The sequence below is a fragment of the Bos grunniens genome, chromosome 2 (assembly GCF_055505025.1).
Source record: "Bos grunniens cultivar Pamir isolate PY7600 chromosome 2, Bosgru_T2T1.0, whole genome shotgun sequence".
Classification (NCBI taxonomy): domain Eukaryota; kingdom Metazoa; phylum Chordata; class Mammalia; order Artiodactyla; family Bovidae; genus Bos; species Bos grunniens.
The window spans coordinates 88,298,722-88,323,305 of NC_141166.1; the positions used below are offsets into that span (position 1 = coordinate 88,298,722).

Below are 24,584 nucleotides of genomic sequence, written 5' to 3' on the forward strand. Positions count from 1 at the left end.
GGTTGGATCTCCTTGAAGTCCAAGGGACTTTCAAGAGTTCAAAAGCATCAGTTCTTCGGCGCTCAGCTTTCTTCATGGTCCAACTCTCACATCCATACATGACCACTGGAAAAACCATAGCCTTGACTAGACGGACCTTAGTTGGCAAAGTAACGTCTCTGCTTTTTAATATGCTGTCTAGGTTGGTCATAACTTTCCTTCCATGGAGTAAGCGTCTTTTAATTTCATGGCTGCAATCACCATCTGCAGTGATTTTGGAGCCCAGAAAAATAAAGTCTGACACTGTTTCCACTCTTTCCCCATCTATTTCCCATGAAGTGATGGGACCAGATGCCGTGATCTTCGTTTTCTGAATGTTGAGCTTTAAGCCAACTTTTTCACTCTCCTCTTTCACTTTCATCAAGAGGCTTTTTAGTTCCTGTTCACTTTCTGCCATAAGGGTGGTATCATCTGCATATCTGAGGTTATTGATATTTCTCCCGGCAATCTTGATTCCAGCTTGTGCTTCTTCCAGCACAGCATTTCTCATGATGTACTCTGCATATAAGTTAAATAAGCAGGGTGACAATATGCAGCCTTGATGTACTCCTTTTCCTTTCTGGAACCAGTCTGTTGTTCCATGTCCAGTTCTAACTGTTGCTTCCTGACCCGCACAAAGGTTTCTCAAGAGGCAGGTCTGGTGGTTTGGTATTCCCATCTCTTTCAGAATTTTCCACAGTTTGTTGTGATCCACACAGTCAAAGGCTTTAGCATAGTCAATAAAGCAGAAATAGATGTTTTTCTGGAACTCTTGCGTTTTTGATGATCCAGCAGATGTTGGCAATTTGATCTCTGATTCCTCTGCCTTTTCTAAAACCAGCTTGAACATCTGGAAGTTCACAGTTCATGTATTGCTGAAGCCTGGCTTGGAGAATTTTGAACATTACTTTACTACTGTGTGAGATGAGTGTGATTGTGCAGCAGTTTGAGCCTTCACTGGCATTGCCTTTCTTTGGGAATGGAATGAAAACTGACCTTTTCTAATCCTGTGGCCTCTGCTGAGTTTTACAAATTTGCTGGCATAATGAGTGCAGCACTTTCACAGCATCATCTTTCAGGATTTGAAATAGCTCAACTGGAATTCCATCACCTCCACTAGCTTTGGTCGTAGTGATGCTTCCTGAAGCCCACTTGACTTCACATTCCAGGATGTCTGGCTCTAGGTGAATGACCACACCATCATGATTATCTTGGTCGTGAAGATCTTTTTTGTACAGTTCTTTTGTGTATTCTTGCCACCTCTTCTTAATATCTTCTGCTTCTGTTAGGTCCATATCATTTCTGTCCTTTATTGAGCCCATCTTTGCATGAAATGTTCCCTTGGTATCTCTAATTTTATTTGAGAGATCTCTAGTCTTTCCCATTCTGTTGCTTTCCTCTATTTCTTTGCATTGATCACTGAGGAAGGCTTTCTTACCCCTCCTTGCTATTCTTTGGAACTCTGCATTCAAATGGGAATATCTTTCCTTTCCTCCTTTGCTTTCTGCTTCTCTTCTTTTCACAGCTATTTGTAAGGCCTCCTAAAACAGCCATTATCCTTCAATAAAAAATAAATTAATTTTTTTTTAAATGTGAGCATACCCTGAGGGCAGAAAATGGATACCTCTTTTAGGAATTTCAAAGCTAATAAATACAGCAATATAAATATACCATTAAATTGCATTGTAACCAACAAATAGACTTATGAATTATTGAGCCATAGTTAAACTTCAGGACCTACCTGCAGAAAAGGGTAAACGCAAATAAAAAAGGTCCAAATTAACTGAGCAAGTAATAGAATACAAGAGGGTAAAAAGTTTAAAAATGGAATAACTGAAGCCCCAAAGTGTAGATTCTCAAGAGAATCCCAAATGGAGAGAGAGATTAGAAGAGAAGCAACATAGAAGAGGTCATAGGTTGTTCTGATAAATGCATACCTTGTGGTTTAGAGCTCAGCACCAATGACAGTTTGATTCTGAAGACAATGTATATCTAGCAGCATAGATGTAGAAAGAAAATGGGATTTTGTTTTGAATACAACATATGGCACTGCCTCTTTGCTTTTATGAAAGTCTACCATAAGCTTCCACTTCTGGTCATGTTGGACTATCAGAGGCCAGATTTACCTGCCTGCCTCAAATAATTTTTAAAAACTGGACTAAACATATGAAACAATAGTTTTCAGACACTGAGCCAGAGAAGCAAGTACAGTGATCCCTGAATAAAGGTAAATAATCCAGATGAGTTCTACCTCCAACATCCCCTTTTACTCCCTAGAGATAATTTCTAGGCTGAAACAAAGAGAGGAAACCCCAACAGTCCCTGGCTTTCTCCCTGATTGGAGGAGATAGAGCTGATTATTTAACAAAGGTGCCCAAGAAGGCTCAAGTTGAGAGAACATGGTTCTGGAGAGAGGAGAGCTTCACATGCTCAGGACTTCTGCAGAGGATTCTTTGTGTCTTCAGCTAAGTACTAACTTATACATGCATCTGAGGAAGCTATCAATACAAGGCCAAGTAAAGACCACTGTAAAGAAGCAATGCACAGAGCTCACATGTCTGGAAATAGTTCCATTTTCCCTCACCCCATCAGAATGAAAAACCTCATAACACACCGGGCATCAGATAGAGTACTCATAAGGCTATTGACTCATAGTGAGGAAAATCTTTCCGTAGACTAAGGGTTACTGTGGTCCCATCCAACAAAGTTTAAAGATTAGCCTATGGGATCAAACTGTTTCCAAGTAACTTAAATGTGTTCAGCACAAAGCTCAAGAATATTTTTAAAAATACAAAAATAACCAGCACCCAAAAAGATAAAATTCACAACTGGCATCCAGTGAAAAAATCACCAAGCATGCAAGGAAGCATAATGAAGAGAAAAAATTAATGGAAACAGATTCATAAATGACACAGATGGTAGGACAAGTGGACAAATATATTAAAACATACTGTAATTGGGTTCCATATGCTCAAGAAGGCGGAACATAGTTTCTCAACCTTTGCACTGCTGACATTTGGGGACAGATAATTCTTCATTGTGGGGGCTGTCCTGAACATTATGGGATGTTTAGCAGCACCTTTAATCTCTAACCATTAGATTCCAGGAGCATTTTGCCACCCACCTGTGACAAGCAAAATATCTCCAGAAATTGTTATATGTTTCCTGGGGGGCAAGATCACCCCTGGCTGAGAAACACTAAGATGGAAGAAAGTATGAGCACATTAAGGAGATGTTTTTCAGCCCCTCAGTCATGTCCAACTCTTTGCAATGTTAAGGAGAGATATGGGTAATACCTAAAAACCCAATTACAGTTTCTGTTGATGAAAAACACAATGTCTGAGATGAAGAACACACTGAGTAAAATAAGCAGCAGATTAGACACTGCAGAAAAAAAATTATTGAACTTGTTGTTGTTCAGTCACTAAGTTGTGTCCAACTCTTTGCGACCCCATGGACTGCCTCACGCTAGGCTCCCCTGTCCTTCACTATCTCCCAGAGTTTGATCAAATTCATGTCCATTGAGTCAGTGGTGCTATCTAACCATCTCATCCTCTGCCACCCTCTTCTCCTTTTCGCTTCAATCTTTCCCAGCATCAGGGTCTTTCCCAATGAGTCAGCTCTTCACATCAGGTGGCCAAAGTATTGGAGTTTCAGTTTCAGCATCAGTCCTTCCAATGAATATTCAGGGTTGATTTCCTTTAGGGTTGACTAGTTTGATCTCTTTTAATGAACCTGAATCTGAAGCAATAGAAATACTCCAAAATGAAACACAGATTCTACCATGTTGTACAGTTATTTATTATAGTAGATATTCTATAGGTGGAGTTAGGAATACCAACTACAAGGCTATTGTAGCAAACCAGTCCAATGAAGAAGGTGACAGGGTGAAAATAGCAATACTGATGGTAGGAAATTAATACAGCTACTACTCCAACTAATAATGTAGTAGTATAAGGATTAGCTAACACTGAATTTTTGTACCAGTCACTTTGCTAAGCAATTTATATACACTTTTTCATTAAATATTCACAACAATCTTTAGAGACTGGTGTCACCATCCCCTTTTACAGATATGAAAGTTGACTTTCATACAGTTTAAAGAAATAATAAAGAGCACAAGAACATAAGGGCACACAGCTACCAATGGTAAAGGAGGAATTTGAGCCCAAATCTGCCCTGCGCTAGAGCCTGCCCTCTTAACCACTAGGCTTCCCAATATGGAATGATTGGTTGAAAGGAAAGCAGAACTATTTCAAAGAATCAAAATGAAATTGAATGACTGACTTGGGTATGGAAAAGGGAAAACACAGCAAATGGAAAGCATATTATTCAAGAAATAGCAGAAGAGTCAAAAATATAAATAAAGCTGTATACATGTACAGTCTACAGAGCTTTAGAGCTAGAGGGAGTATGAATGATAATCTCTTCCAGACAGAGATGTGCACACACACAGTACACACACCTCCAAATAGCAAAATAAGTACAGATTTGGAGATTTTGCTTTCCTTTCCCACATTTACTGAGTGTTTTAAATGACTTGCTTAGTTTCTCCAGCTAGTTAGAGGCTATGTCAAAATTGGAGCTGTAATTATCATGTTCTTTCTACTCTGACACCCTGCTTCCCCTGAATAAATATGTAAACATGCCTACCCCATGCCTAGCACATGGCAGATTTTTAATAAATATTAGATGTTTCTATTGACAGACAATTAAGCCATTCAAAATGACTTATGTATATAGTCACAGCATTACTGCATGGGGGCAGATCCACTCTGAAACTGTCTCAGCCTTTTCTTCATGGAATAATCTTATTTACTATCAAATGATGTAGCCAAGTCACAGTGACTCAGGAAAAGAACAGTTTTTAGGATTATTTCCCATCTTATAGTGTGTTCTTGAAACCTCCACATGTTAAAGTGCCTAACACCCGAGCAGAATGGGAATAGAGTAACTGTCTTTACATAAACAACATTACCCATGTTTACAATCCTTTCCACAGGAGGGAATCAGCTGATGGAGGCAGCCAGGCTGTACAATTATAGAAGCATGACAGAAACCAGGTGAGCCATTCTCCACAGAGTTCTGTATTATCCAGATCCCATGTCAGCCCCAAACCGAAAGACTGGCCTTAATCGCCTCATCCCCACATTCGCCTCACACAATTGGTATGTCCAGTTAGAGATGCCTTTCTCCGCATGAGACTGCTGTTCCAAGCAACATGTAAAACGGTTTGCCTTTAAAGAGCCTATTGCCCTTGGCACCAATATTTCTTAATGTTTATGTTTTTGAGAGAAGAGTGTGGGTGATAAAGCTCTCGGTCACACGGAGGTGCCTTTTTGCTCCAGCAGTTCACAAGATATTCAGTTTTATTTAATGGCTTAACTGCTTCATAATTGCTCATATTCAGCTGCTCCTAAGCCTGAATGATCTCAGCTTTTAATATGCCTTGTCTAATTTTTAGCCACATCAATCTATACAAATAGCTCATCACTACTCTGAAATACTAATGCTTGTCACATATTTCAATCGCCTTTATAAGACCTTGTTCCTGTGTTCATAAATCTTGTTAACATTTCAGGTCCTTTATTTTCTTGTCCAATGATTCAGAGATATATATACACATATTTATAAAATGTCTAATCTTCTCCAAGGATGAAACTCTTTTAAAATGTGGAATAAAAAAGATTTGACCTCCTTTTTCACTAAATCTACATAACAGTATTTGTAATTATTCGTAGCATTTGCACCATTTGCCTTCTTTGTATAGTTGGCCTCATATTTTTCTTACCTCCTCTTCTTGTTTGTAAACACCTTGGGATAAACCAAAGAGATAAATAACAGCTGGGGGTGGGAGGCAGCTAGAGATTGGATGGTCAGAGGCCACTCTGTGAGATGAGATTTGAGCTGAGAGCTGAAAAATGGGAACAGTTAGCCACAGTGAAGACTGGTCCAGGACTCCTGCTTTCTGTAGGAGAAAAGCAAGCTAGTCATCAGTCACTGTGGGACAGTGACCTATTTCATCAGAATACTAATTTCTTCAGTAAAGTAACATCATCAGAAAGGGGTAGAGCATTAAGAAGAAAGTTTCCGACACACCTGAGTCGACTTCAAGTCTAAGGACTCCATTGAGAACAGGACACACTGGATATCAAGTAGAGATCCATAAAGGTCTTCTAAGTCACTGAAGTGTATTACTGTATTTATCTGATTAGTAAGAATATGCTGATATGTTGTTTAGTCACCCAGTCATGTGCAACTCTTTGCAACCCATGGACTATAACTCTCCAGGCTCCTCTTCTGTGGAATTCTCCAGGCAAGATATATTAGTCTCTCCAATTACACTGAGAGCTCCTCTGAGGTATTATAGAACAGTTTCTCACATGACAGCTCTGCATCCTTGTTATTTATTGTTTATTATGTATCACCCCCACTAAATATAAGCTCTGAGAATCCAGAGACCCTGTTATCTTGTTCACAACAGCATACCCAGTCCTGGAATAGAGCACATAGTAGGCACGAAGTGTGCCTACTAAATAAATGAATGGAACCAACCTGGTATCAATGTGAATGTAAATTGTTTTCCAATAAAACTGTATGTCCCTTGCATCTAAAGGAGAGTCCTTATAACTAACTTAGAGTCTACTTTTAAATCCAATAAAATGTCCCTACGATAAATGACTATTACAGTGGTCCTATATTCTTTAGGCTATAAGAGGTAGATGTGGCAGAAATAATCTGCATGTCATCCCTGCCCCTCTTCCAACTCCATGTACCTCAGAAACCCAGGCCCAGTTAGAAAGCAAAAAGCAGAGGTCACAAGAACCCTCTGTCTCAACCATTACTGGTCATAGGAAGGACTGCTGTCTGACTCACATCTCCCAGCTCTCCTCTTCCTCACACTCTATTCTAAGCTGTGAAAATACAGGATTTCTCTCTTTTCAGGAATCTAATAACATGTAGCATCATAGATTGCACATTCAATGTTTGTTTCAATTTCTACATGTGAATATCCATTTGCCTTAAACCCAGTGTCATTACCTTCAGGGTGCAATCATTCACAGGACTGTTTCAGGTGTATATACCAGAATTCATCATTACCCAAGCACTATAAAAATCACTTACAGATCATGGTCTTCCCTGAGAGCTGAAAAATAAAGTACTTGTCATATTCTTAACTGCATTGACTGGACCTTCCACAAACACTACAGTGAAAGAATTGTCCTTTCTTCCTCCTCACATGCTTATTACCCTTAATAATACCTGTTATGACTGAGGCCTTTAGCAAAAAGAATGTTAGCTTAAAATTGTATGTTATTAGTTATAATTTGCCTGCTGGGAAAAATGTTGCCTAAGTAATAAATACATTTTATTAATAGAAAACTAGGTCAGAATAAAAAAAGGTCCACTCTCCAACCACCTATCTTCTCTTTCTCTAATGTGAGCTACTTTCCAAAAGCTGCGGGTGCTTGCAGAAACTACCATAGCAGCTGGGAATGGATTCTTCTTACATGACCAACCCTAGGGAAAACACTTGGATCAGTCAAATTGGTCTCCTGTGTTCTGGCCTCACTTTCTTCACCAATTAGCCCACATTTAACATTTCTCCTCTTTCAAGAATGTCATACAGCATCATGAGCTGATAAACTAACTCACATTAAACCTGAGGTATTGGAAGTATAATGTCACCTCACTCAGGAGTATTTTTATTTCAACAAGTGTGGGAAAGAAAGGGCAGTGTTTCAAATGGAGAAATAAATTCATAATGGTGGTCTTTTCCATCTACCTGTAAGATCCAATTATGTGCAAAACTCAGAAGCATTCATTTGTTCATTCATTTATTGTCAGTCACCAAATATCTTTTGAGGGCTTATTTTGTGCCAATCACTGAGCGAGGTATTTAAGATGTTATGACAGACCTAGTCCTTGACCTCAAAGAATTCATGATACACAATTGTTTTGACTTTGGTTCACATAAGAACACTAAGCTCTGATTTAACATTTTGACCAACATACTTCAGATACTCTTTATTTCTTTGGAATCCCCCAAATCTTAGAAGTTTCTATACTAATTTTAGCTGAAAAGCATTACCTAGTTCTCACTTCAAGTCTTTCATTTCTCTTCACCCTCTGTGGTGGAAGAGATGATCTCCCAGAAGCTTTCCAAAGTTTTTCTCTAAAAGGCTTCGAGTCAGTTTCAAACTAACAAACTGGGGAGATCTCTTAATTTCTATATAAAATAATCCTTGAAATGGAGGTAGCAACTTTCTTCAAGGAGGAAAGCCACTTAGCACTTTAGAAAGCAAGACACCTCTCTTTATAGCAGCCCGTCAAAAATATTTGTAACAGACCAAATGACCGCAGGCTTGAGAAAATTCAGACAATACCAATAATCTAGAAATGGCAGTTGGTGTCAGGAAGCACTGGGATAATTGCACCAGATGCTTACATCCAGCCCCCACCTTGATTGTTGGTGTCTGTGCCTTACCCCTGGATTACACCCCTTTTAATCATTTCTTTTTAATACTCATATAGATTCTTTGTTTTTACTCGAATCACTAAATATTTTTCTATTCTGTTTAACCTCATCAGTTTAAACTGGATAGTACATCTTTTTCCCATCCTGTGAAAGGGAAAAAAGGCAATATTTCCATTGAAACTCAAAGTATTTCATCAAGATATGATGAAATTTATTAAAGAAGACAGTGACAGGCAAAAGACACATTCCCATATTATCTGAAATTTCTAGGTAAAATGTGAGTGTCTGTACAGGAGCATTGCAAATGATGCATGCTAAGTCACTTTCAGTTCAGTAGAGTTCAGTCACTCAGTCGTGTCAGACTGTTTGCGACCCCATGAATCACAGCACGCCAGGCCTCCCTGTCCATCACCAACTCCCAGAGTTCACTCAAATTCACGTCCATTGAGTCAGTGATGCCATCCAGCCATCTCATTCTCTGTCGTCCCCATTTCTCCTGTCCCAATCCTTCCCAGCATCAGAGTCTTCTCCAATGAGTCAACTCTTCACATGAGGTGGCCAAAGTACTGGAGTTTCAGCTTTAGCATCATTCCTTCCAAATAAATCGCAGGGCTGATCTTCTTTAGAATGAACTGGTTGGATCTCCTTGCAGTCCAAGGGACTCTCAAGAGTCTTCTCCAACACCACACTTCAAAAGCATCAATTCTTCAGCGCTCAGCTCTCTTCATAGTCCAACTCTCACATCCATACATGACCACAGGAAAAACCATACTCTTGACTGGACGGACCTTTGTTGCCAAAGTAATGTTTCTGCTTTTGAATACGCTATCTAGGTTGGTCATAACTTTCCTTCCAAGGAGTGAGCGTTTTTTAATTTCATGGCTGCAGTCACCATCTGCAGTGATTTTGGAGACCAAAAAAATAAAGTCTGACACTGTTTCCACTCTTTCCCCATCTATCCCATGAAGTGATGGGACCAGATGCCATGGTCTTCGTTTTCTGAATGTTGAGCTTTAAGCCAACTTTTTCACTCTCCACTTTCACTCTGATCAAGAGGCTTTTTAGTTCCTCTTCACTTTCTGCCATAAGGGTTGTATCATCTGCATATCTGAGGTTATTGATATTTCTCCCAGTAATCTTGATTCCAGATTGTACTTCTTCCAGCCCAGCATTTCTCATGATGTACTCTGCATATAAGTTAACTAAGCAGGGTGACAATATGCAGCCTTGACATACTCATTTTCCTATTTGGAACTAGTCTGTTGTTCCATGTCCAGTTCTAACTGTTGCTTCCTGACCTGCACAAAGGTTTCTCAAGAGGCAGGTCAGGTGGTCTGGTATTCCCATCTCTTTCACAATTTTCCACAGTTTATTGTGATCCACACAGTCAAAGGCTTTGGCATAGTCAATAAAGCAGAAATAGATGTTTTTCTGGAACTCTCTTGCTTTTTCCATGACCCAGCAGATGTTGGCAATTTGATCTCTCCTTCCTACCTTATCTAAAACCAGCTTGAACATCTGGAAGTTCACGGTTCATGTATTGCTGAAGCCTGGCTTGGAGAATTTTGAGCATTACTTTACTAGCGTGTGAGATGAGTGCAATTGTGCGGTAGTTTGAGCATTCTTTGGCATTGCCTTTCTTTGGGATTGGAATGAAAACTGACCTTTTCCAGTCCTGTGGCCATTGCTGAGTTTTCCAAATTTGCTGGCATAACAAGTGCAGCACTTTCACAGCATCATCTTTCAGGATTTGAAATAGCTCAACTGGAATTCCATCACCTCCACTAGCTTTGTTCATAGTGATGCTTTCTAAGGCCCACTTGACTTCACATTCCAGGATGTCTGGCTCTAGGTGAGTGATCATACTATCATGATTATCTTGGTGGTGAAGATCTTTTTTGTAATGTTCTTCTGTGTATTCTTGCCACCTCTTCTTTATATCCTCTGCTTCTGTTAGGTCCATACCATTTCTGTCCTTTATCAAGCCCATCTTTGCATGAAGTGTTCCCTTGGTATCCCTGATTTTCTTGAAGAGATCTCTAGTCTTTCCCACTCTGTTGTTGTCCTCTATTTCTTTGCATTGATTGCTGAGGAAGGCTTTCTTATCTCTTCTTGCTATTCTTTGGAAGTCTGCATTCAGATGCTTATATCTTTCTTTTCTCCTTTGCTTTTCAGTTCTCTTCTTTTCACAGCTATTTGTAAGGCCTCCCCAGACAGCCATTTTGCTTTTTTGCATTTCTTTTCCATGGGGATGGTCTTGATCCCTGTCTCCTGTACAATGTCATGAACCTCCATCCATAGTTCATCAGGCACTCTATCAGATCTAGTCGCTTAAATCTATTTCTCACTTCTACTGTATAATCATAAAGGATTTGATTTAGGTCATACCTGAATGGTCTAGTGGTTTTCCCTACTTTCTTCAATTTAAGTCTGAATTTGGCAATAAGGAGTTCATGATCTGAGCCACAGTCAGCTCCTGGTCTTGTTTTTGCTGACTGTATAGAGCTTCTCCTTCTTTGGCTACAAAGAATATAATCAATCTGATTTCAGTGTTGACCATCTGGTGATGTCCATGTGAAGAGTCTTCTCTTGTGTTGTTGGAAGAGGGTGTTTGCTATGGCCAGTGCGTTCTTGGCAAAATTCTATTAGCCTTTTCCCTGCTTCATTCCATATTCCAAGGCCCAATTTGTCTGTTACTCCAGGTGTTTCTTGACTTGCTACTTTTGCATTCCAGTCCTCTATAATGAAAAGGACATCTTTTTTAGGTGTTAGTTCTAAAGGGTCTTGTAGGTGTTCATAGAACCGCTCAACTTCAGCTTCTTCAGTGTTACTGGTTGGGGTATAGACTTGGATTACTGTGATATTGAATGGTTTGCCTTTGAAATGAACAGAGATCATTCTGTCGTTTCTTAGATTGCACCCAAGTACTGCATTTCAGACTCTTTTGTTGACCATGATGGCTACTCCATTTCTTCTAAAGGATTCCTGCCTGCAGTAGTAGATATAATGGTCATCTAAGTTAAATTCACCCATTCCAGTCCATTGTAGTTCGCTGATTCCTAGGATGTTGACATTCACTCTTGCCACCTCCTGTTTGACCACTTCCAATTTGCCTTGATTCATGGACCTAACACTCCAGGTTCCTATGCAATATTGCTCTTTACAGCATCAGACCTTGCTTCTATCACCAGTCCTGTCCCCAACTGGGTATTGTTTTTGCTTTGGCTCCATCCCTTCATTCTTTCTGAGGTTATTTCTCCACTGATCTCTAGTAGCGTATTGGGCACCTACTGACCTGGAGAGTTCCTCTGGCAGCTGCGATGGCACACAAGCATGGCTGAGAGGAGCTACCCCACGTCTGAGGTCGGGGCAGAAGCCCAGAGAACCCCATGCCCAAGGGGTGGCGGCCAAGAGGAGCTACCCCGCATCCGAGGTCAGGGCGGCAGCCAGGAGGAGCTACCCCCGCCCGAGGCCAAGGGCTGCGGCAGGGAGGAGCTACCTCATGCCCAAGGTCAGCGGTGGCAGCCGAGAGGAGCAACCCCACGTCCAAGGAGCAGTGGCTGCACAGGCGCAGGATGGCCTAGAGGAGCTACTCCACATTCAAGGTCAGGAGGGGAGGCGGTGAGGATATACCCTTCATCCAAGGTAAGGAGCAGCGGCTGCGCTCTGCTGGAGCAGCAGAGATACCCCACGTCCAAGGTAAGAGAAACCCAAGTAAGACGGTAGGTGTTGCAAGAGGGCATCAGAGGGCAGACACACTGAAACCATAATCACAGAAAACTAGTCAATATAATCACACTAGGACCACAGCCTTGTCTAACTCAATGAAACTAAGCCATGCCCTGTGGGGCCACTCAAGACGGGTGGGTCATGGTGGAGAGGTCTGACAGAATGTGGTCCACTGGAGAAGGGAATGGCAAACCACTTCAGTATTCTTGCCTTGAGAACCCCATGAACAGTATGAACAGAATGAAAAGTCACTTTAGTCGTGTCCAACTCTTTGTGACCCCATGGGCTGTAGCCTACCAGGCTCCTCTGTCCGTGGGATTCCCTGGGTAAGAATACCCAAGTGGGTTGCCACACCCTCCTCCAGGGGATCTTCCCAACCCAGGGTTTAAACCTGCATCTCTTACATCTCCTACATTGGCAGGCAGGTTCTTTAACAGTAGCACCACCTGGGCTACTACCATTGTGGTGGTTTAGTCCATAAGTCATGTCCGACTCTTGCGACCCCATGGACTGTATCCTGCCAGGCTCCTCTGTCCATGGGATTCTCTGGGCAAGAATACTGGAGGGGGTTGTCATTTCCTTCTCCAACTACCATTGTGGATGGTAACAGTAGTCAAAAGTGCATTGAATCAAAGTTATGCTTGTAGTGAAGGAAAAGGGTGTCATTTAGAGCAAACACCATTCGTAAATTTGGGGACAGCTGATTTAAATTAGTAGGTTGCACAGAAACTTATTTCTGGAAACAATTTTCAGGGCTGCTTTTGCCAGCTTTGAAGACCAGGAATTAGAGATACTTTTAAAAACTGTTCCCTCTATATATAGGAAAAAGAAGCTATATAAAGTAAGTAAAATATTCAGCTGGTTCTATATGAAGCAGAGCAAAGTCTTCTCTAGTAATTTTTGCATGTGAAACCATGCTGTAGTTACTTTAAAGTGACTAAGGTTAAGTTGGAGCACCCAAACAATATTACAGGTATTTAGACAGTTATAAAGAGTTACTAGGACATTTAGAGGATAAGTTTAGACATATCATACAAATCATAATGACGACTAAAAATCCTGACCAAAAACTATAAATAATCACTGTAAAGACCTTAAATTTTCCTTTGGATTTAAGCCAAAAAATTTGCATATAAATTTCACCTACAGGTTTGGTGTTGAGATATCTATTTTATTTATTTATTTTAATTTTTACTGAAATGTAAGTTGATTTACAATATTGTTTCAGATATACAGCAAAGTGATTCAGTTATATATATTCAATATGTCCACTCTTTTTAAGATTTTTTTCCCATATAGACAATTACAAAGCATTGAGTAGAGTTCCCTGTACAGTACAGTAGGTCATTATTAGTTATCTATTTTATATATAGTAGTGTATATAGGTCAATCCCAATCTCCCAATTTATCCCTCCCCACCTCTTTCCCCCAGTAACCATAAATTTGCATCCTACATCTGTAATTCTATTTCTGTTTTGGAGATAAGTTTATTGTTCCATTTTTTTAGATTCCACATATAAGAAATGCCATATGATATTTGTCTTTCTCTGACTTCACTCAATATGACAATCTCTAGGTCCAGCCATATCGCTGCAAATGGCATTATTTCATTCTTTTTTATGGCTGAGTAGTATTCCATTATGGGCTTTCCTGGTGGCTCAGTAGTAAAGAATCCACCTGCCAATGCAGGAGATGTGGGTTTGATCCCTAGGTCAGTAAGATTCCCCTAGAGAAGGAAATGGGAACCTACTCCAATATTCTTGCCTGGGAAATCCCAGGAGGACAGAGGAGCCTGGCAGGCTCCTCTCACAAAGAGTCAGACGTGACTTAGTGACTAAAAACAACAATACTTCATTGTATATGTGTACCACATCTTCTTTAGACATTCCTCTATTGTGGATATTGAAGTTGTTTCAATGTCATAGCTATTGTAAATAGTGCTATAATGAACATTTAAGTGCATATATCTTTTCAAATTATAATTTTCGGGGGATATATATCCAAGAGTGGGATTGTTGAATCATATGATAGCTCTATTTTTCAGTTCAGTTCAGCCGCTCATTGTGTCCAACTCTCTGCGACCCCATGGACTGCAGCACGCCAGGCCTCCCTGTCCATTGCCAGGTCCCAGAGTTTACTCAAACTCATGTCCATTGAGTCAGTGATGCCATTCAACCATCTCATCCTCTGTTGTCCCCTTCTCCTCCTGCCTTCAATCTTTCCCAGCATCAATGTCTTTTCAAATGAGTCAGCTCTTCGCATCAGGTGGCCAAAGTACTGGAGTTTCAGCTTCAGCATCTGTCCTTCCAATGAACATTCAGGACTGATTTCCTTTAGGATGGACTGGTTGGATCTCCTTGCAGTCCAAGGGATGCTCAAGTCTTCTCCAACACCATAGTTTAAAAGTATCAATTCTTTGGCACTCAGCTTTTTCACAGTCCAACTCTCACATCCATACAAGACTACTGGAAAAACCATAGCTTTGACTAGTTGGACCTTTGTTGGCAAAGTAATGTCTCTGCTTTTTAATATGGTGTCTAGGTTGGTCATAACTTTTCTTCCAAGGAGCAAGTGTCTTTTAATTTCATGGCTGAAGTCACCATCTGCAGTGATTGTGAGCCCAAAAAAAATAAAGTCAGCCACTGTCTCCACTGCTTCCCCATCTATTTGCCATGAAGTGATGGGACCAGATGCCTTGATCTTAGTTTTCTGAATGTTGAGTTTTAAGCCAACTTTTTCACTCTCCTCTTTTACTTTCATCAAGAGGCTCTTTAGTTCTTTTCGTTCTGCCATAAGGATGGTGTCATCTACATATCTGAGGTTATTGATATTTCTTCTGGCAATCTTGATTCCAGCTTGTGCTTCATCCAGCCCAGAGTTTCTCATGATGTACTCTGCATATAAGTTAACTAAGCAGGGTGATAATATACAGCTTTGACATACTCCTTTCCCAATTTGGAACCAGTCTGTTGTTCCATGTCCAGTTCTAACTGTTGCTTCCTGACCTGCACAAAGGTTTCTCAAGAGGCAGGTCAGGTGGTCTGGTATTCCCATCTCTTTAAGGATTTTCCAGAGTTTGTTGTGGTCCACACAGTCAAAGGCTTTGGCATAGTCAATAAAGCAGAAATAGGTGTTTTTCTGTAACTCTTTTGCTTTTTTGATGATCCAACAGATATTGGCAATTTGGTCTCTGGTTCCTCTGCCTTTTCTAAATCCAGCTTGAACATCTGGAAGTTCACGGTTCACATACTATCAAAGCCTGGCTTGGAGAACTGATCATTAGCGTGTGAGATGAGTGTGATTTTGTACCAGATAGAGCGTTCTTTGGCATTGCCTTTCTTTGGGATTGGAATGAAAACTGACCTTTTCTATCCCTGTGGCTCTATTTTTAGTTTTCTTTAAATAATACTATTTATTTTATAACTGTGCTGGGCCTTCGTTCCTATGCAGGTCTTTCTTTTGTTGTGCACAGTGTTCTCATTGTGGGGCTTCTCTTGTTGCGGAGCATGGGCTCTAGGGTGCCCAGACTTCAGTAGTCATAGCACGTGGGCTGAGTAGTTGTGGCTCTTATGCTCTGGAGCACAGGCACAATAGTTTTCGTGCATGGGCTTAGTTGCTCCACGGGGTGTGGGATCTTCCCAAATCATGGATCTAACCCATGTCTCCTGCATTGGCAGGCAGATTCTTTACCACTGAAACACCAGAGTTGCCCCTATTTTTAGTTTTTTAAGGCACCTCCATACTGTTCTCCATAGTGGCTGTACCAATTTACATTCCCAGCAATAGTGTAGGAGAATCCCCTTTTCTGTGCACCCTTACCAGCACTTATTATTTGTAGACTTTTTGATGATGGCCATTCTGACTGGTGTGAGGTGATACCTCATTGTACTTTTGATTTGCATTTCTCTAATAATTAGTGATATTGAGCATCTTTTCATGTGCTTTTTTTTACTCTTCTCAGATATTGAATGAGTATCACCCATCTTCTCTCTTAAGGTTTTATGATTATAAAGTATATAATGCCCTCTTGCTATCATCCTCAGCTTCTTCCTTGCAAGGAGACAGACAAGCTGTATTCATTGTATAAAGTTAAATTCCCCAATGCCCCATCTGTTGAATGCACACACACGTACACACGTACACACACACTCTCTCACACACACACTGACACTTATCTTCTTTCCAAACAACCATCCTTCCCAGCTATGTAGAAGAGGCTAGGCCTTGGGAACAGTACTCTTGCCTGAAAACATACGTCCTCAAGAATCACAGTCTCAGTGAATATGAGGTCGAATAATTCACTTGTTCACAATAGAGCTATTGATTCATAGTCCTTGCTCATGAATTTTTTTTCATCTCCATGATCCAGAATAGTTTACCTTGTCCCTTGCATCAGACTAAATTCTATTAAGGCTCCATTCAAGTTCCACATCATCCACACCTTTTCCCTAATCCAGCAGATGACTTAAATGCTTTCTTCTCTCTGAGCCATGTGTCTCCCATAGTAACAAGCTTCCTCAATAAAAAAAATTTAGGGAAAACCCAATCAGAGTAAATGCTTCTCAACCACAGACTGTGTAGGGTTAAATAATGCCCCCTCTAAAATTTATGTCCATCCAGAACCTCAGAATGTGACTCTATTTTAAAATGAGGTTTTCTAGATATAATTGGTTAGGATGAAATTTGGGCTTAGGGTGGGCCCTATTCTAAGGGCTAGAGTCCTTATAAGGATAGAAACACAGATACACAGAGGGAAGACAGCCAAGGAAAGACAGAGGCAGAGTTATGCTACCACAAGCCAAAGAATGCCAAGGATTTCCAGAAAACATAGAAGCTAGAACAGTCAAAATCAAATTCTTCTCTGCAGCCTTTGGAGGGAGTATGGCCCTATTGACACCTTGATTTGAGACTTCTTACCTCAAGCACTATGAGATAATAAATTTCTCTTGTTTTAAGCCACATGGTTTTTAGTAATTTGCTTTAGTAGCTCTAGGAACTAATTGACCATGTCTTTTATTTCTTCAGATTTCAGAGATTTGGGGGGTTATGGCTGGCGATCAATAATCAATGCTTATTGGTTGACAGGAAGATACTTTGATGATTGTTAAAGTCAGGGCAGTTGGTCTGTGTAGCCATAACTGAATAGCTTTCAGTTCAGTTCAGTCACTCAGTCATGTCCGACTCTTTGTGACTCCATGAATCGCAGCACGCCAGGCCTCCCTGTCCATCACCAACTCCCGGAGTTCACTCAGACTCACGTCCATCGAGTCAGTGATGCCTTCCAGCCATCTCATCCTCTGTCATCCCCTTCCCCTCTTGCTCCCAATCCCTCCCAGCATCAGAGTCTTTTCCAACGAGTCAACTCTTCGCATGAGGTGGCCAAAGTACTGGAGTTTCAGCTTTAGCATCTTTCCTGCCAAAGAAATCCCAGGGCTGATCTCCTTCAGAATGGACCGGTTGCATCTCCTTGCAGTCCAAGGGACTCTCAAGAGTCTTTTCCAACACCGCAGTTCAAAAGCATCAATTCTTCGGCACTCAGCCTTCTTCACAGTCCAACTCTCACATCCATACATGACCACAGGAAAAACCATAGCCTTGACTAGATGGACGTTTGTTGCCAAAGTAATATCTCTGCTTTTGAATATGCTATCTAGGTTGGTCATAACTTTCCTGCCAAGGAGTAAGCGTCTTTTAATTTCATGGCTGCAGTCATCATCTGCAGTGATTTTGGAGCCCCAAAAAATAAAGTCTGACACTGTTTCCACTGTTTCCCCATCTATTTCCCATGAAGTGATGCAACAGACCACTTGTGAAGCACAAGAGTCCTGATAGTAATTTCCTAGTACCATAGATAGATTCAAGTTCAAGAGGCAGAGAAGAGCAGGTGTTTTCACAGATTTATTATTGGTGGGGGGATTAATGCATCAAATATATTTTCTATTTAAAAGCATTTTCTCTTAGCTACAAGTTACTTATTTACTCCTCTCTTAAAAGGGAGCTGTACAGTTATAAACAGAGGCAAAGATTTTGCTCTAAATCTTTGATATGCTAATATGATCATTAACTTCCATGACCATACATAGTTTTCAAATTTCCTATTTGTTTTATCATGGGATACTTTAGGTTGGAGAGCATAGGCAAGGAATAATATTTTGAGTTACACGTTTTGGGAGGCTGACCTAATTAATAACCTTTGCCTCTTATATTGAGATGCTTTAGACTGAAAGTAACAGGGAAAATGACTTAGAATGGCTCAACCAGTAAGAGTTATTATGTCATGTAAGAAGAAGTTCTTCACTGGGTGTCTCCAGGCATGGTTAATTCAGCTGGTCAGTGGTGTCACCAGGCCCTGTGAACGTCTCTCTTTTTTGCTTTATTCAGTGTGTTGTGTGGTTCCCTTCAGGGCTACAGCAGCACCAGCCATCAAAACCATATATGCCAGTCAGAAAGGCAAATCAGTCCCAGAAGCCTCCTGCCCCGTTCCCCTCCCATCTTACTGGCCAAGATAGCACCACATTTCCCTACCTAACCCAATCACCGGTAAGGGGAACTGGGCCACTGTGATTGGCTTAAATCACTTACACTCCTGATTCATTCTCTGAAACTGGGAAGGCAGCCTCCCAGGACAAATGAGTCACACTCCTGTGATAGTATGGAGGAGAAAACAAAACCATGATTCTGTTAGTGGGGCTGTTGGTTGCCCCTCAACAGCAGTCTACCCCTTCTTCCTTACCAACAGAACCATTGTTTCTGTGCAGAACAGTGAAGTGTTCAGCCTCCATTGTTTGAATCATGATTAGTGAAGCCATTCCTAGAAATCTCATTCATTTTTGCCAGATACCAGCTTTCCCAAACTCTTGTATTATGGGTGCCATTGGACATGGTTCTGGCCAATGACACATGAGTAAATGTCTTCTGCAGTTTTTAATATATCTACATATCTATATCTACTTATAAATCTTATATGTCTAATATAGCACTCTGTAGAGCGAGACAGAGACAGAATCAGCTTAAGCCACTTCTCCAGCCTGCTGCTACTCCCACCTCTCCTTTAGGCCTTGGAATATGGTCATGTTCCCAGGAGTAGCGGTAGCCCTTATGGCCCTGAATTAACCAGCACAAGAGCCAAATACCAACACACTGAGAATGACTGGGCAGAAGATGGAAAGGACCTGTGAGCTACAGAATCCACCCTGGATGCTCATACCCTGAACACTTTTTATAACACCTCTTCACACCAGGCTGAACATCCACAGAACACAGAAAGCAAAATGCCAGAACATCCAAATCCTAGAGTGAAGACACTATTGAGGCCAAATCCCCTAACCATGACCCCCTCAAAATAAAGGAACAAAGAGATAATTGAATTAGGGAACAGTATGTCAAAGACAACCAGAAAAGCACCCACAAAGGCATGTATCCCCAGAACTTTGATTTCCTGCACAGTTTGGAGGTGATCAGGGAGGTGCTCAGAGGCGCCTCTCTGCTCCCAGTGTTGTGGGGAGGGGGCACACAGGGAATGGGGAAGAGCATTTCTCTGCTGTGGGGAAAGCGGTTGGAGGAGCCTCAGGGTGGTCATAGATCAGGAGAATAGGCAAGTATTTCCCTTAGTGATTTACACGATAATCATTTTAACCAGAGTTTATCTGCACAAATCTGTGAGGTAAAGAAAAATGGCCCAACCAGGATCATTGGCACTAATTCTATATCAACCAACTACCCTCACCCCCAGGATGATCACAGCAGCAAGCCACTCTCTGGGCTACCTCTCTTCACTCCCTCCCCCTAAACTCCCTCTAAATCTCCTAGTCATTTGTGACCACAGTTTTGTAAAGTACAGTCAAAACACGAAACTTCAAAAGTATGCTTGGAAAGCGGGGACTGAAAATGTCAGTAATGAGATAAGCTGGCAGAGCAGTACAGGCTTGGTTCTGTACCAGTAACAGAGAGAACTTAGCCAGTGCACAGAATCAGCCCACTTACTTTCCTCAAATTGTGACCACACCTTTATTCTAATCAATTATACAAAAACAATTTATATGTCATGCACTTTCATCAGATGTCATGTAAGTTTAAAACACTTTCATTTGTTTATATATTACATTATTCTACGAAGTATTCATTGATTCATGGCTTCTGAAATTTTAACAACTGAGTTCAGGTCAAATGAAGGAGGAAGAAAAGGAAGAATCAGGAAGGATGAGAAGAAAAATAAATGATTTTCTAACTAGAGGTCTCCCTACAGATTTCCTCATTCCACGCCCTTTCCTATTCAGGCAGGGAACAGAGAAATTAGTTTTGTGCCAGCACAAAAATCTATATTTCTACAATTCTCTTCCAGTACTATTCTCAAGGGATTCATCATTTTAATTTCACCACCAATTCGTCAGACTGAAGGGTGGGAGAATTTTAATCATAAATTATTTGCATGGAAGCACATCAAGAACTTGCCACAAAAATATACATTCCTTGAAATATGTAAAAGTATTGCTTTTCAAACTTTCTAGCTCTTTGACTGTAATGATTTCTGTTAGGCTCACAATAGACCCATGGACTTAAGAAGGCTTCTCAAACACAACCATGCTGTCTATCAGGGGACAAACAGGCCTGACAAATATTCAGCCAAAAATACCATCTGGAATCACAGTGTTTCTGATAAAGGTTTCTATTTCATTTAATTACTGGAGATCTTGTGGGTCCAGATCAAACCCCTACATCCTCAAGGAGGGGCATGGGCAGGGGGAGATGGGAAGGAATGTCTCAATGATACAATGAAGCTTCAGGCATTTCCTTCAGTTCCACCTTCCAGAACTTCCTTCTTAACTTCCTGGTTCTCCCTGGTTTGCACCCTGCAGCCCAAGGCCATGTAACTGATTTTCATATCTATTCAGTTCCTACATATGTTCAGATCCTCATTTGGACAGCTGTTGGAGCTCCCTACCTTGGCTCTGCTTTTAACAGTCAGTGAGCCAATCCCACCTACCCAATAGCCCCTGACTCCCCAGGTCCTGCTAACCCAAGTCAAGACCTTTAAAACTGCTGAGGGATTAAACATTAGCAAAAATGAATCAGTTTTGCCTTGAAAGGTGGGCAAAGGGAAACAAAAGGATGATGAAACATAGATTTGGCTTTGGTCAACACGCTTAACTTGGCTTTGGTCAACCATAGGGAAAATCCTATGGTAATAGCTGTTCCTACCCCACCCATTTCCCCAGTTCAATGAATGTTTAAATCATGATGAGAAAAGTGGATTTACAGTATTGTAATCTGATTCTTTTAAAGTTCTGGAGGCTCTAGTTCAAAAAGAATATTACCAATTTGCATCCTACTTGGAACATCTAAATATTGTATTAGAAGGCCCAAACTTAAAGCATACATAATAAAATATCAATCCCCTGGGCTGTATCAAGTACAGCACAGAATATATGTTTTGTTTTAGTTTAATCACATTCTCCATAGGAAAAGTACAAGGATACAAATGTTCCTGCTGAAGTAAGGAAGATATTCAGTAAGTAAGACTTGTCCCTGACAAATACTGCCTTCCATTTCCCTGATACCTCAGATTTCTACAGCTCTCCAACCAGTTTTCATTTCCCAGAAGTCTTACTCCTAGCTGACTGTCAAGTGTTCTTTCTAGAGATAATGGCTTTTAGCTGATATTGGTTTAAGGTGTTTCTTTTCCCAGGTGTATTTGCATCTATAAGTGAAAGCTTCAGATCATCAGCCTTAGGTTTAAGAAGCTAATTATGATATGAGTAAGGGAGAGGCGGTGGGTTGGGGAGGCTGTGGGTTGGGGGGGTAGGGAGTAGGGTAGAAAATAGGAAAGTGTTTTGGAAAATTCTCCGTTTGTCAACTCGTCTATCAAACGTACAAGACAGAGGGATACAAATGGACATCAAGGTACTTAAACCAGAAACTGTCACCTGCTGGACTTTCAGATTTCTTTTTGTTGCAAGTGAGAGAAGCACAAATCATCTTGAGCAAATATGGGACTTTGCTGGCTCATGATAGTCAGGATAAGAGACATAGGAAGAGCTAGGTTCAGAGATGCTGCCGAACCTCTGAAACTATTGGAATTAGGTTCTCAAATGCAGTGTGCTTTTTCTCTGTTTCCTGTCCCTGCCTGTCCACTTCATCCTCTTTTCCTGCAGAATGATTTTGTTTTTTCAAATGACAGTTGCTAATTTTCACATCTTACAGACTTACCCCTAGAAAGAGGCTGCCCTCAAGTTCTCTCTGACCCCAAGAAAAGTACTCATTACCTCAGCTTAAATCAGCCCTGGGATCAGTCCTCTTTCGCCAGAGGGAGGGCTGCTGGGATTGGTTCAGTTCCCAGGGTGGACCTGGCAGGTAGAGCCTGGGAACAATACTCAGGTGTTAATTCCTGTGTTAACTGTGAAGATAAGGAAAAGGGGAAGAGACATTGCTGAGCAAAGGGATGTTGGCACACACTCCCAGGTGCCAGATGTCCTCTGCAACTGGCACAGCACAGTGCTGCTTAAAGATCCAGTGTCTCACGTTGGCAAAAAATCCCCACTCCATCAATATGGAACACCAAGTGGTTTCAAGTCCCTGGGGACTGTAAAGAACATAGCCTTTTGGGTTAAACTTGAAATATAGAGACAGCAACAAGATAATGTCATGGGGACACCCAAACAAGAGAAAAGGATTTGGAAGATACTATATGTCCTACCAGTATCCACTGGTCCACACCTTCCAGACAGTCTCTGGGAATAGTTGAAGGTGGGGGCAGAGGGGACCTTGGTGGAGGCTGGAGTTTCTGCAGTAGTAATTAGGAGGTGCTAGAAATGGCAACCCACTCCAGTGTTCTTGCCTGGAGAATCCCAGGGACAGGGGAGCCTGGTAGCTACCGTCTATGGGGTCGCACAGAGTCGGACACGACTGAAGTGACTTAGCAGCAGCAGTAGCAGAGCTAACTGAATAAGAATTAATGCTACTAGTATAGGACACTGCGGATAGGGCTAAGAGCTGGAGCCTTGCAGCTAGACAGGCTGGGTTCAAATTCTTGCTGCACCACTTCCTAGCTGTGGGATCTTGGGCACATGGCTACTAGTACCTCTGTCCCTTAGGTTTCTCACCTGAGAAATGAGAATAATAATAGTACTTACCTCACAAGATTATTTTGAGGATTAAAATATGTAATAGCACTTTTAAAAATTGATTTCTCAGATACATGCAGACAGAAACTTCTGGAAACTATAGCCTCTCCAGATCCAAATGAATGAATTTCTAATGGTAAAATTATAAATATTATTAGGATATTTCAGGGCAGAGAGTTATGCCTAATACTTCTGTCTGTCCAACATATTAACACCTACTTACTCTGATTTTAAATTCACAGTGCCAGGCAGAAGGGAACTATTTCCAACTCTTACTCTCCTCTTACCATATCACTAAAAGTCTGATCTCAAGTAGATTTTGATGGCTTAGAAATTCTTGGGCCTAGACCATGAAGACCTCTCAGTCTGGGCCACATCCCCACTGACCTAGTCTCTAAAACCTGGAACTTCAGAGTCTCTAAGAATTATTGGGGAGAGGTCGGGGAGGAAGGGGAGATAAATCCTGAGAGGACTGAGAAACATCTCGCAAGAGCCCACTAAAGGAGATAAGAAATAAAAAGGAAAAGTATACATCTGTGCAGCCTGGCTCTGTGGTCCAGGCTGTCTTGGAGACAAATGATAACACCCAGCTGTCCTCCAAGACAAGGTCAAGGCAAACAATTCATCTTTGACCACCTACCCGCGGCTCTGAAATAACAAGGAGTTTGAAGACAACCAGGTTAATCTGGGGCACTTAAGATCAAAGAATAGCAGCATCCAGGTCAACTGAACTACTTCTTCCTGAAGTCAGAGAAATGTTAGCTCAGATACAAACTGGAAAAGTGGACTCCTTGGAACTGATGACTGAAGATAACCATTGGTTATGAGTGCAGTGAGTGTTTTTCTTCCTCTCTCTTTTAAAAGGAAGTTCTAAACTTGTTACTGGAAAGAGTCAGATTCCTTAGATTGTTCCATATGCCCAAATCTGACAGTTACACTGGCACACTTTGATTCCCCATTTCAAAAACGTGTGTGGAGACGCAACTGAGCGGCTTCCATGTCACATCCTGTTCTCTCAATCCAGCTTTTGACATTTGCAGAGGACTCTTCCAAGGGAGTAAACTAAGCACAGATAGAACTCAGTCTTTTCCCTTTCAGTCACCTCTTCCTTTAACATATTCTTCATCAAAGATGCACTAGAAAACACTGTCTAGTGCGTAGAGAAGGTGTAATTTTTCAGTTTCTCACTGAGATGCAGGTTGGCAAATAGGTTAATTTTAACTTCACAGATTGCAAGG

General features: G+C 41.1%; 1 long non-coding RNA gene across 2 annotated transcripts in view; it reads right to left on the reverse strand.

The window, feature by feature from the left end:
• The window catches only part of LOC147378306 (uncharacterized), a 65,076-nt gene that overhangs the window by 39,800 nt on the left and 692 nt on the right, over positions 1-24,584 (reverse strand). The window lies entirely within an intron of this gene.